Source organism: Dasypus novemcinctus, chromosome 3, assembly GCF_030445035.2.
Source record: "Dasypus novemcinctus isolate mDasNov1 chromosome 3, mDasNov1.1.hap2, whole genome shotgun sequence".
NCBI classification, from domain to species: domain Eukaryota; kingdom Metazoa; phylum Chordata; class Mammalia; order Cingulata; family Dasypodidae; genus Dasypus; species Dasypus novemcinctus.
In genome coordinates, this window is record NC_080675.1 from 138,072,829 (window position 1) to 138,086,697 (window position 13,869).

The 13,869-nt window shown below is 41.4% G+C and overlaps 1 protein-coding gene across 7 annotated transcripts in view; it reads right to left on the reverse strand.

Annotated features, from left to right (window-relative positions):
* HERC1 (HECT and RLD domain containing E3 ubiquitin protein ligase family member 1) overlaps window positions 1–12,664 on the reverse strand; it is a 249,261-nt gene extending 236,597 nt beyond the window's left edge. For all 7 annotated transcript variants that reach the window (XM_058294320.2, XM_058294317.2, XM_058294319.2 and 4 more), the window contains exon 1: window positions 12,496–12,664. The gene's annotated coding sequence lies outside the window, so the exon portion shown is untranslated. The remainder of the gene's footprint in view (window positions 1–12,495) is intronic.
* Between the last annotated feature and the right edge of the window lie 1,205 nt (window positions 12,665–13,869).

Here is a 13,869-nt window from a genome sequence, read left to right on the forward strand (position 1 = left end):
AATTGAAACTGAATCTGACTAATCATCAATTTAAAGGAAATTTGGGAGGCAAAGAGTATGTTAAAGTATATTATGCAATCAGCAAAATCAGACTATAGGGAACTTCTCGGGACAAACAACCTGGTTTGACAAAAAATAGCAAAGAAAAAAAAGGGAGATGGAGGGAGTCTCTAGATTTAAAATGATTTAATAAACACGCCAAACTATTGCAAAGTATGGACCTTAACTGGATTCAACAGCAAGCAAACAAACCATACATATAACAGTCACAGAATTATGAAACCTAACTACATCACTGATATTAAAACCTGCTACACAGGGCTCCTAAGGGCTCCAGAGATATCCAGAAACCATAAGCAGGGAAGACAGCTCAGGAATTCAGCACTTTGTCGTCAGTGGGTCTTACTTTGGAATTTATGCTCCTCAGTGTACCAGAGTTAGACTCATTTATAGTTTTCCTACACATGACTCTTCTGCCCCTTTTATCTGAACCCATAATTAGCACTATACTTGATAAATATATGTCCCAGAAACTTAAATCTTTGGACCGTCCATGTGTCAGCTGAGCCCTGAGCCCTTAATTTCAGCAGAGTTGCAACACCTACTCTCCATATCATTGGACTCACCCAGGACAACAAACAAGGAGATGATGATGGACAATGCTCATCCCAAGGAACAGAGAGGGTCTGCAACTGCAAGCAAGATAGCTCCATCCATCTGCCCCATGGGAGCTAAGCCCCCTCTCAATTAGAAGCAGACTGAACATCACCATCCCCAAATCCTCAAGACTGGGGAATGAACAATGGTCTAAAGTAGACTTATTATTATTCTACTATAGACTTATTATTATTCTAGCAATGGAAGAACTCTTATCATTGATGTAAAGGCAGGGGCAACCAGAGGTTCTGATAGGTGGGAGAGGGAAGAATAGGTGTAATATGGGGGCATTTTCGGGATACTGAATTTGTCCTGCATGACACTGCAGTTTCAGATACAGGCCATTGTATATTTTGTCACAACTTACAAAATTGTGTGGGAAAAAGTATAAACTATAATGTAAACTATAGTCCATAGTTAATAGCAATGATTCAATATGGGCTCATCAATTGTAACAAATGTACCACACTAAGGTAATAGGTTAATTCACAGTCTGGCATAAGTGAATGTAAATTTACCATAAGTGAATTTGTTTATAAATCATAAGAAATCATTTGACATGAATTTCACAATTAACCTTTAAGCTCTTCTATTTAGCTATTCTTATTTACAAGCCTGCTCATATTTAACCAATGTAGAGTTTCCACGAAAAAAAACAGTGCTTAAGTACGATTTCTTATTTTTAAATTTTTATTAAATAAAGCAACAGTCACAGGAAAAAAAAAAACCTTGCAGGCAATACTGCAGAGTCACTGCTATCTTTCAAGTCCTGTAGGCATATAGTACTTCTGGAATTTATCATTAGCAGACTTATGCATAAGCCCTCCAGCTCACTGAGCTCGTAAACAAGACTAGCTTTATCTTATGCACAAAAATCCTTTCCTGCCTTCATTACTCTGAAATAAGCAGCCAAACCAACAGATGACAGACCAAGAAGTAGTGACAAGAAGACAGTACAAGAAAGCACCATGGGAAAAAAATAAAATAAAAAATAAAGAGTGCACTGAAAGACATCTTAAAGGAATAAAAAATATTCAGCCATTACTTAGATTTTTGTAAAACAAAGTACCATTTTCAAAATAAACAAGAGAAACCAGGGGCATACTAAACTTTTATCAGCATTCACTATTGCTACATATTATATGTGCCTTTCTTGAAGCTACCAAACTTTCATTTTGACTTCTGAAGAGTAAAGAGCTCCGCCTCTATCTTAATCTACAACACAGTCAAAACAATACCAATATTACTGCAGCCTACCTGGCAGAAGATTTTCATTAAAATATTGGTTTTAAAAATATTATAACAGGGAAGCAGACTTAGCCCAATGGATAGGGCGTCCACCTACCACATGAGAGGTCCGCGGTTCAAACCCCAGACCTTTTTGAACTGTGTGGACCTGGCCCACACACCGTGCTGATGCGTGCAAGAAGTGCCATGCCACGCAGGGGTGTCCCTGCGTAGGGGAGCCCCACGCGCAAGGAGTGCACCCCATAAGGAGAGCTGCCCAGTGCAAAAGAAAGTGCAGCCTGCCCAAGAATGGTGCGGCACACACGGAGAGCTGACACAACAAGATGACGCAACAAAAAGAAACACAGATTCCTGTGCCGCTGATAAGGACAGAAGCAGTCACAGAAGAACACACAGTGAATGAACACAGAAAGCAGACAACTGGGGGGGAAGAGGAGAGAAATAAAATATAAATCTTTAAAAATAAAATAAAAATAAAAATATTACAACAGTGTTAATATGAGAATTACAGTTTTAATATAAATTACATTTCTTAAAATGTATGCCTAGGCTTTGGGTATAACAAAGATATTTAAGAACACACCAATTACAATAGGCTATCTCGGCCCAATCATCATGCTAAGTATCTACTGCTTCCAAATTAAGAAATTTTCAATCACTTATTGGTAACACCAAACAATGCAGACGTTCACCAATCACACTCCAGCAGTTCTCTGCTCTAGTTGCAGAACCACCTTAACAGCTGGGATCTGTCAACTAGAAGTTATTCAGGAACTCACTCCTCAGACAGCCCCTCTCCTCTACAGAAGCTTGTCAAATGGAAGAGTAGTATCTGCCCTGTCTATTTCACAGAGGTGTTATAAAGATCAATTAAGAAAATGTTTACATAAATACTTTGTAAACTAAAAAGGTATAAACAAATATAAATCATCATTGTATCACTGGGTTTCAAAGTCTACCAAGAAAAACTTCAGATTTCAGGGCAGGAAGACTCACTAATACTCATTTCTCTAAATCAAAGTCCAATCTTTACACCAATTACTATTCTCTTCTAGCATCTATTGCTGCTCTTGGCAGAAGACACCTAGAATCATGCAAAATCAAAGTAATATGCAGTCCCCAAAATTCTGTCTCATTGTCACCATGAGTTCCTGAACACATATAGAAGGGTCCTGCCCACACAACACTACTTGGATGGGATTTTAGATCAACCAGAATCATTGCACTGAGGCTGGCCATTTCCATCCCCAACTTGGTCTCTACCAATATCCCCTTAATTTCTTAATTCTAATCCAGGCTCCACCACTTATTAACTATGTGATTTTGTGCACATTATTTAACCTCTCTGTGCTTCAATCATCTCCCTAACTACAAAATTGTTTTACCTCTTAGGTTTAAAAGTGGCTTAATGGATTAAAGTAGTCAGAACCATGTCTTGTGCATAAGTGCTCAGTGTTATCCAGTATTATCACTTTATAGATGCATCTGTCTCTTCCCCTACCACCACCATCATTAGATTATATAAATCTATCATTCTCTTTCCAAAAGAATGAGCAATGATGATAAAGCAGAAATTAAGACCATATTACTGGGAAGTGGTTGTGGCTCAACTGACAAAGAGTGTCCACCTACCATATGGAGGGTCCAGGGTTCAATACCCAGGGCCTCCTGACCTGTGTGGTGAGCTGGCCCATGTGCAGTGCTGCCGCGTGCAAGGAGCACTGTGCCACACAGGGGTGTCCCCTGTGTAGGGGTGCCCCATGCACGGGAGTGTACCCCACAAGGAGAGCTGCCCCATGTGAAAAAAAAGCACAGCCCACCCAGGAGTGGAGCCGCACACACGGAGAGCTGGTGCAGCAAGATGACACAACAAAAAGAGACACAGATTCCCAGTGCCACCTGACAAGAATGCAAGTGGACACAGAAGAACACAGAGTGAATGGACACAGACAGCAGACAACAGGGGGGTAGGAGGGGAATAAATAAAAAATAAATCTTTAAAAAAAAAAGTTACTTAAAGCAGCGGAGACAACGCGCAACATCAACAACACATTTGGCCAGGAACTGCTAATGAACGTACAGTGCGGTCGTACTTCAAAAAGTTTTGCAAAGGAGACGAGAGCCTTGAAGATGAGGGGCATAGAAGCTGATCCTCTTAAACCACACAAGAAGTTTTGAAATAACTCAACATCAATCATTCTACAGTCATTCAGCATTTGAAGCAAATTGGAAAGGTGAAAAAGCTTGATAAGTAGGTGCCTCATGAGCTGACTGAAAATCAAAAAAAATCATCATTTTCAAATGTCATCTTCTCTTACTCTATGCAACAATGAACCATTTCTCAATTGGATTATGACATGAGACAAAAAGTGGATTTTATATGACAACCGGCAATGACCAGTTCAGTAGTTGGACAAAGAAGCAGCTCCAAAGCACTTCCCAAAGCCAAACTTGCACCAAAAAAAGGTCATGGTCACTGTTTGGGGATCTGCTGTCGGTCTGATCCCACTAGCACTTTCTGAATCCCGGCGAAACCATTACATCTAAGAAGTATGCTCCGCAAATCGATGTGATGCACTAAAAACTGCAATGCCTGTGGCTAGCATTGGTCATCAGAAAGGGCCCAACTGTTCTCCACAACAACGCCCAACCGCATACCGCACACCAATGCTTCAAACATCTGCCATATTCACCTGACCTTTCACCAACTGACTACCACTTCTTGAAGCATCTCGACAACTTTTTGCAAGGAAAACGCTTCACAACCAGCAGGATGCAGAAAATGCTTTCCAAGAGTTCAACAAATCCCAAAGCAGATTTTAATGCTATAGGAATCAACAAACTTATTTCTCATTGGCAAAAATGTGTTAATTATAATGGTTCCTATTTTGATTAATAAAGATGTGTGTGAGCCTAGTTATAATGATTTAAAGTTCACGGTCCAAAACCACAATTTCTTTTGCACCAACCTAATAAATAAAATAGTATTGGATTATACTCCACAGAATAAAATAGATGTCCATGAGACCATACTGATATAAATAAGGAAGAAGGGACATCTCTTCCTTACAGAAGAATTTCAATTAACAAATGAAGAAGGAATGAGGGAAATACAAAATCACCATTAGGCAATCACCACAGTAAAAACTGTTGCAGGCAAGATCCACCAGCAGATGCCAAAATCAGTGTAAGAAAGTCTGAGGAAAAATTATCTGCATAGTCTCAAGGTATCTCCCTCAAGACACATATCAATTATAAAGGGAATACTACTAACTTTATAGTGAAGAATCCAGTAGGGCTACCTTAAAGTGATGAAGGTTAACACTGTTAGTAATAAGACATATCAACCCTTAATATGATGAACTGAGATGGACACATCACTTCTGTGATTTTCTTGTTAAAATATGCATGACCTCAATCTAATCATAAGAAAAATACCAGGCAAACTCAAACTGAGAGATGTCCTGCAAAATAACTAGCCAGTGTTCATCAAAAGTGTCAATGTCATAAAAGACAAGGGAAATACTGAGGAACTGTCATGGATTGAAGGAGATTAAGGAGACACAGCAAGTAAATGAAATGTACAATCCTGAAACAGAAAAAGGACAGGTTTAGTTAATAGTATTAAACCAATGCTAATTTCCTGACTTGATAATTGTATGATTAGTATGTAAACTGTTGATTAGAGGATGATAGTTGACTTTTCTTGACTATCTATCTATACAGTATACTATTTTTCTCTAAACTATTTTTACAACATTTCAAAATAAACAGTTAAAAATAAATAAGATTGGTCACCTGATGTAACTGTCCTATTTTCTTGCTCAAGGATCTCATCTGGAATTTAATATCCCCATTAATATTGAGGGCCCACTAAGTGACAGCAGGGCAAACTAAAATATAAAATCAGATCTGGCTTGTAAAAAGTAAATTATGAGCCGCACACCAATCAAAATGTCAGGGTGAGATGCTTCAGGACCCTGTCCACCAACAGAAGCTTTGAACAACCAGCAAAACCTGACAGAAACAACTTTCCCAAGGCTCCAGAAAAAGTTAAAATACTCGGGTAACAGGGCAAATGCTGAATCAAGAAAAAGGCTACTTAAAAACAGTAGGGTGAAGTGGATGTGGCTCAAGTGACAGAGCTTCCGCCTACCATATGGGAGGACCTGGGTTTGATCCCTGGGGCCTCCTGGTAAAAAAGGAGAAGAGAAAGCCTGCCCAACGGCAAGCCAGTTCCCACGCGAGTGCCACATGGTGAGCCAGTGCCCACACAAGTGCCACGTGGTAAGCCACTGCCCTGTGCAAGTGAGTCACACAGCAAGATGATGAAGCATCAAGAGAGACAAGGGAGAGTCAAGGTGAAGCACAGCAGAAACCAGCTGGCACAAATGACAAGGAACCTCTCTTCCCATCAGAAGTCTCCAGGATCGAATCCTGGTGAATCCTAGAGGAGAGAAATTAAGGAGAGAAGACAACACAGACAGCAAAAACAGCAGGGCAGGAGGAGGGGAAGGGGGTAAAATAAATAAATAAACATATCTTTAAAAAAAAAAAAACAATAACAGTGGGGATAGCAGATGTGGCTTAAGCAGTTGGGTACCCACCTACCACATAAGAGGTGCCGATTTCAGTTCCCAATGCCTCTTAAAAAAGATGAGCAAGACAGCAAGCTGACATGATGGGCTGGTGCAGCAAGCTGACACAACAAGACGATGAAATGAGGAGGCACAAAGAGGAAATACAATGACAGACACAACATGCAAGGAGCAGAAGTGGCTCAAGCGACTGGGTGCCTCACTCCCACATGAGAGGTCCCGAGTTCGGTTCCCAGGGTCTCCTAAAAAAAAAAAAAAGATGGCAAGTAGACACAGGTAGCACACAACTAACAGAGAGAGAGCAGTGAGTACAAAAACAATGGGGAGTGGGGAGAAATATATAAAATAAATCTTTTTAAAAAAAGAACTGCTGTATCTCTTTTAAAAATAAATAATAAAAGCAGTAGGATCTTCTGGTACCCTGGCTGACCCCTCACAGACACAGCATGGCACTCGCCTGTGCTCCCAGTATAGAAGCCCGGTCCTAGTTCCAGAGAGTAGAGTAAACCTCATGATATGCTAAGAACATGTATGTCTGGCTTAATCTGTCTGCTGGTGGTCTAAGGGACTCACAGTCCCAGAATTTGTCCTGCCACAGAACTGTCCTACAGAACAGTCAAGTTGTTCTGCTTGGGTCAAAAGATTGCTGGTTATAAGACAAACAGTGCAGAATCCAGGACCATGAGGAAACTCTTTCCTGGGTAAGAGGGTACATTTGGAAGAATGTAAACAGGGAAATTCTCAGAGCCACAGGTGCATGCCTAAGACAAGACTCATGGGCAGAAAGGATCAGGGAGGCCCCCACAATTTGGCCAAACTTACTGTATGGATAAGCCTCAAGGACAGCACTTGCACAAGTCAATCTGCAAAGACTAGGAAAGCCTGGTTTTTTGATGTTTGGTTTTGTTTTGTTTTGAATAGCTCCTGGCATTCAAGGAAAGCTCTGTTATTAAACTAGCTGGATACAAGATTTAGGAAAACATGACTTAAAGTCTAAATTCCAGCAAAAATAATTAAAATATCAAAATGTCCAGGTAACAAAAGGTTACAAAACATACCAAGAAACAGAAAGTGATGGCTGAGGCAAAGGAGCAGATTAAAGTATGTGAAACCATCAATAAGGAGAACCAGACCTGGGACGTACCAGACAAAAACTTCAAAAAAATAGTCCAAAATATACTCAAAGAGCTAAAAGAAAACATCGTCAAAGAACTGAAGGAAATCCAGAATGATAGGTGAACACAAAGAGAATATCAATGAAATGTAAATTATGAATTATAAAAAGGAACCAAATAGAGATGAAGACCACAGTAAAAGAAATTCAAAATTCTCTAGAAAGGTTCAACAGCAGATTGGAGCTGGCAGAAAAAAAGAATTAATGAACTTGAAGATAGGATCATTGATATCTTTCAGTTCGGGGAGCAGAAAGGAAAATGAAGAAAAGTGAACAAAGCCTGAGGAACCTGAAGGACACCATCAAGCATACCAATATACACAATGTGGGACTCCCATAAGGAGGAGAAAGGGGAAGACCTAATATTCAAAGAAATAACGGCTGAAAACTTCCCAAATTTAACAAAAGATATGAATATACACATCCAAGATGTTCAACAAACTCCAAACAGAAAAAACCCACACATATTAACACAGCAACATAATCAAACTATCAAATGCCAAAGAGAGACTTCTGAAAGAAGCAACATGTCATATACAAGGGAGCCTCAATAAGATTAAGTGCCAGTTGGGAAACGGACTTTGGCCCAGTGGTTAGGGCGTCCGTCTACCATATGGGAGGTCCGCGGTTCAAACCCCGGGCCTCCTTGACCCGTGTGGAGCTGGCCATGTGCAGCGCTGATGCGCACAAGGAGTGCCTTGCCACGCAAGGGAGTCCCCCGCGTGGGGAAGCCCCACGCGCAAGGAGTGCGCCCGTGAACGAGAGCCGCCCAGCGTTAAAAGAAAGTGCAGCCTGCCGAGGAATGGCGCCGCCCACACTTCCCGTGCCGCTGACGACAACAGAAGCGGACAAAGAAACAAGACGCAGCAAATAGACACCAAGAACAGACAACCAGGGGAGGGGGGGAAATTAAATAAATAAATAAATCTTTAAAAAAAAAAAAAAGATTAAGTGCCAGTTTTTCATTGGAAACCATGAGGCAAGAAAGCAGTGGGATCACATATTTAAAATGCTGAAAAGAAAAAATGTGAACCAAGGACTCTCTATCTGCCCAAACTAACTTCCAAAAATGAGAAAGAAATTAAGACATTCCCAGATAATTAACAGCTGAGGGAGTTTACCCCTAGACCAACCATACAAGAGATGCTAAAGAGAATTCTGCAGATTGAAAGGAAAAGACAATTTTAAAAATTAAAAAAAAAAAAAAAAAAAGACCAAAGCCTCATTAAGAAATAAAGCTCTCCAGTTAAGGTAATGACATGGGTGAATATAAATGCCAGTACTAAAGTATTTTTGATTTATAACTCCACTTATTACTTCCTATAGGTTCTAAAAGGTAAATGCATAAAATGTAATGATAAATCAGTGATTTCTGATTCATAAATCTAAACATGTAATTTGTGACAAGTACTACATAAAGGTGGGGGACAGAGGGATATAAGAACATAGTCTGCATATACTACTGAAGATAAATTGCTATCAAAGCAAATGAGATTGTTATAGAATGTTCCGTTTAAGCCCTGTGGTAACTACATAGAAAATATCAGAGACTATGTAAACTCATAGAGTAAGAAATTAGAGTGCAGGTTGCTGGGATGGGGGTGGAGGGGGAGGGCCAAGGGAATGGAGAGTTAATGCATAAGAGGTACAGGGTTTCTGTTTGGAAGATGGGAGAATTTTAGTAATGGGAGGTAGTGAGGGTACCCCAATATTTTGAAAGTGAATGATTAATCACGTTGAATAGTATGCTTGGGAGTGGCTAAGATGGGAAAGGTTTATGTTGCATGCACGGTCCCACAATAAAGAAAAGAAAAAAGAACAACTAAAGAGAAACTGATAATTAAATGCAATATGTGATCCTAGATAGGATATAGCAAGGGAGGAAAAACGGCTCAAAGGGAACATTAGTGGGACATATGAAAAAAACTGGAATATAGACTGTAAGTTGAACTTGATAACTCCACTTAAGGTGGTTATATATATATGAATATCCTTGTTCTTAGGAAATGTAAAAAGCAGTGTTAGCTGTTCAAGGAGCATGATGTATACATAACTTACACACTCAAGAAAATGAATTGATAGAAAGGGCAAATGTGGAAAAATGTTAAAATTGGTGTCTCTGGGTATAGGGTAGGGCAGAAGTATGTTGAGTCTCTCTATATGGAGTTTACATTATTTTTGTAAACTGACCTATAAGTTTTAAAGTATTTCAAAATAAAAAGTTTTTTTAAAAAGTAAATTACCTATTTTATGCTCCCTTATATGTTTTTTTAATTAGAAAAGGGAGAAGCACACCAAAAAAAAAAAAAAATTGCTAGCTGGTATGACTTTACTGGCTTTGCAAATATTTTAAATTACTTGACCAAGTTTTGATATGTTTTCAACATCATCATAATCTGCAACATGTGCCTGTAACAACGCATTTCATTTGTCTATTAAACCCCAAAGTTTTATTTACAATTTTTTAAAAAATCTCTTCAATAGATTATAGAAACCTTGTTACCCATTAGTATGTAGTTATCAAACTATGAAATTCAAGTTTTGTATAACAAGTCAAAAGCAGTCCATAGCTGTGCTTTCATCATAACACTAACTTCTTCCCACACCCTGAACCATGTCACCATTATCGTCATTTTAAGTTCTGAAATTCTGAATTTTACAAGCTGAGTGTGATTGATGTATACAGTCTCTCTTTTTCTATTCCCAATATTAACAAGGAACAATTTAGTCTTAACGTTTTTGGGAAATAATGTGTGGGACATTAGCATTATAGTACTATTTATTATTGGCATTTTCTATTAACCAAACCAGCTCAATCAACAACACAGTCCCCCAAATTCCCTTTGAGGAATTTTCAGGATTCCTTAAAGAAGATTTTCAGATGTTTACATTAATAAGCAGATTAAATGACACAATTATATTTGCTTTCTCCTCCATGAATCTCGAGGATGCCTGCACTGGGAGAGGAATACATGACCATCAAATGAATGGATGAGTGTCACCTACAAAGAGCATGACTGGAAATTTAAGTAGCAAAGTGCTAAGAACCTTAGGAAAGCAAAATTCATAAAAGTTTAGAATTACAAGAGGCTTAATGGGCCATTTAATCCATTCCAATGACAAAAACCCCAACAGGTGACAATCTATCCCATTTTTTAAAGTTCCCAGGTTTCCAGTCTCCTTAGATGTCTCATCACCTGCCATACAATCCTATCTTGTGATTTGGGGGAAATATTACAAGAGTATTCTTTGCCCTACCTAAGGCTGTCTTTTCTCAAATGATATAACAATACATTTTAACTCACTTCCAAGGTATATGAATTTGTGTATAGGTACAAAATATATATATGTATGTGCGTATATATGCATATAGGCACTAGACACTTAATTTTGATTGTATAAACATACAATACCAAACCATTCACCCAAATTCAAAGGCACATATGCATCCCATCCAATCACCCAAAAAAAACAACTAGGAAACAAACATTGCCACATAAAAATTTTGGTCTATAAATAACCAACTGAAATCAATTTTGTAAAACCTTGAAGTGAATAGGTTTCTTCCCACCATGAACATTTGCTTTCTGCAAATACTGTTCCTTTTCAGCACCCACCCACCACAGGCAGAATCGTAAAAATACCTATGTTCTAAATCCATTTTTTTTAATGTTTGGTTTTTAAAACCATTTAACTAACAATCATTCTGGAAGACGGCCCAATGAAAGTGATAGTTATGAGAGAGTACAGCCAGTGATAACCAGTTTTAATCAAGCAGGCCAGAGAACTGACTCAAATAAAACAATTCATTTTTGGAACATGTATAGATTGGGGAAGTTCCTTGCAAGGGTAAACCAAGTGCAATTTCAAATAATTAAGTGCCTGTAAGGACCAAATGTTAAAGATTAAATGCTATCTCTGAAGGTGGAGTTACAAGGATGGGGTAGTTTGTTCAGATACGTTATTCTATAATTTTGACTATCCAAATTTTCTACAATGAGTATTACTTACACACATTATTTTAAAATTAAGGCAATTTCTGCTCCTCTGTTTCACGGTTCTCTAGGATGGATTAGCCTGTCTTTTACATAACCTCCTGGGAGAGGTGGTACCAGCGCTTGTCCTCCCCGCGTCTCCCATAAACCTGCCGCCCATCTCAGAAAAGGCTTTACCATGTTCCCTAGGACAGCTCCTGTCATGATTATCACCCTTATCTCACCATGGAGACTAAAAAATGCGTCTCATCTCCTTCCCGGTAGCAGAAGCTTTATAAATTGTTATTTCATCGGGGAGGGAGATTTGGAGAAAGATTACCAGGTACTGAGCTACCCCCACCCAAACGCAAAGGAGAGGAGAAAAACACGACGTCCCAACCTCCACCCCTCAAGAGGTGGCCGGCAACAGGGGGCTCCGGGCTCGCGGATCTCCCTGGTTCCGGAGAGAGTCTGGTCGCTCGCCCCAGCCCGAGTCCCGTTTGGGGGGAGGGGCGCTCGTTAGCGGATAAAGGGGAGAGTGTCAAAAATGCGACCCCCAAGAGCCATGGGTCAGGTACAGCGGAGTCGCCAGAGAGGCTGGTCCCTCCGTCCCCTCGGGCGGGCGGTTCCGCTTCTAACGCGGCTCCTGACACTACCGGGCAGCGGCCGAACCCCGAGGTCTGAAGGGCGCAACGCGACCGACCGATTCCCTTAGGCCTCCGCCCGTCGCCCACCTAGGACCCCGGCGGCCCCGCTCCGCGGCTGCGGCCCGAGAACCACCGGCCTTACGCCGCCCGTAGGGCGCACGCACAGGCAAGCAAGGGAGCAGAAAAGGAGGCGTTACCGTGCGCGGCTCCGGAGCTAGCGGGGGTGGGGCGCGGCTTCGGCGACCCGAGCCCGACTCGACAGCAGCTGCTGCGACCGCGTCCTTTATTTTTGCTGCAGCAGCGGCGACTTGTCAAAGGAAAAGACGTAGGAGGCGGCGGCAGGCGAGTCTCGCGAGATTAGGACACAACTCTCGCGCAGCCAGGAGCCCTCGCCCCGCCCCCCAGGCCAGGGCGCGAGGCTAGAGGGGCGGGGCGGGGCGGAGGAGTCGTGCTCAATCTCCTGAGCGAGGATGCCTGCTGTTGGAAAGAGATTATTTTAACGGTGGTAAAGCCTGAGTTCTGGGAACAACCCACCACAACGTGGCCCTCACCTTTCACGTGTCCCGGGGCCCGGACAACGCCGTCCGCTCACGGAGACCGGACTCCGCTGATGAGGCACAATTGGGGGCGTTTCACAAAGGGCAGAGAGTTTGGGGGGCCAGCCATAATGGGAAGGACCCTGACTAGCTTGGTCATTTCTGTAACCCCCAGAGCCTAGCACAAGACCAGGTACTCAATAAATGGTTAAATGGGTTTCCCTATCTCCACCTTCCTCATCCTGATCTTTTTCCTAGCCTAGTGCCTGTCCAGCCAATATCCTCATATTCTTCTTTCCAAATATCCTCTAGAGTACTGAGTATATATAACTGACTGTAAAGACATGGGGCCAAACAGTCTCTGTCCCCCAGAAGTTCACATGTAATTGCTGTCATACGAGGTCATGTATTTGTCACCAGTGTTGTAAAATATTTTGATATAGGCAGAAAGGGAAGAATTGGTATTAATAGAATTGGATGTGTCAGATGAGGCAATTTAGGCCAAGAGTTAGGAGAATGGCTTTGCTCTCAGACAGATACAGGTGAGAATTCTTGAATCCCCTTTAATAGGTGTGTGACCTTGGACATGTTGCTTGATTTGTCTATGCCTTGATTTTCTCATCTGTCGTCATATCATCATATCAAATTAGTTGTGTTTTTTTAGAGATTTATTTTTTATTTATTCCCCCCCCCCCCCCCCCCCCCCCGTTGTCTGCCCTCTGTGTCCTTTCGCTGTGTGTTCTTCTGGGTCTGCTTGTATTCTTGTCAATGGCACTGGAATCTGTAGCTCTTTCTGCTGCATCATCTTGCTGCATCAGCTCTCAGTGTGTGCTGCACTTTTTTCACACTGGACAGCTGTCCTTACAGGGCGTACTCCTTGTGTGTGGGGCTCCCCTACGTGGGGGACACCCCAGCGTGGCATGGCACTCCTTGCACGCATCAGCACTGCGTATGGGCCCACTCGTCACACGGGTCAGGAGGCCCTGGGTTTGAACCTTGGACCTCCCATGTGGTAGGCGGACGCCCTATCCCTTG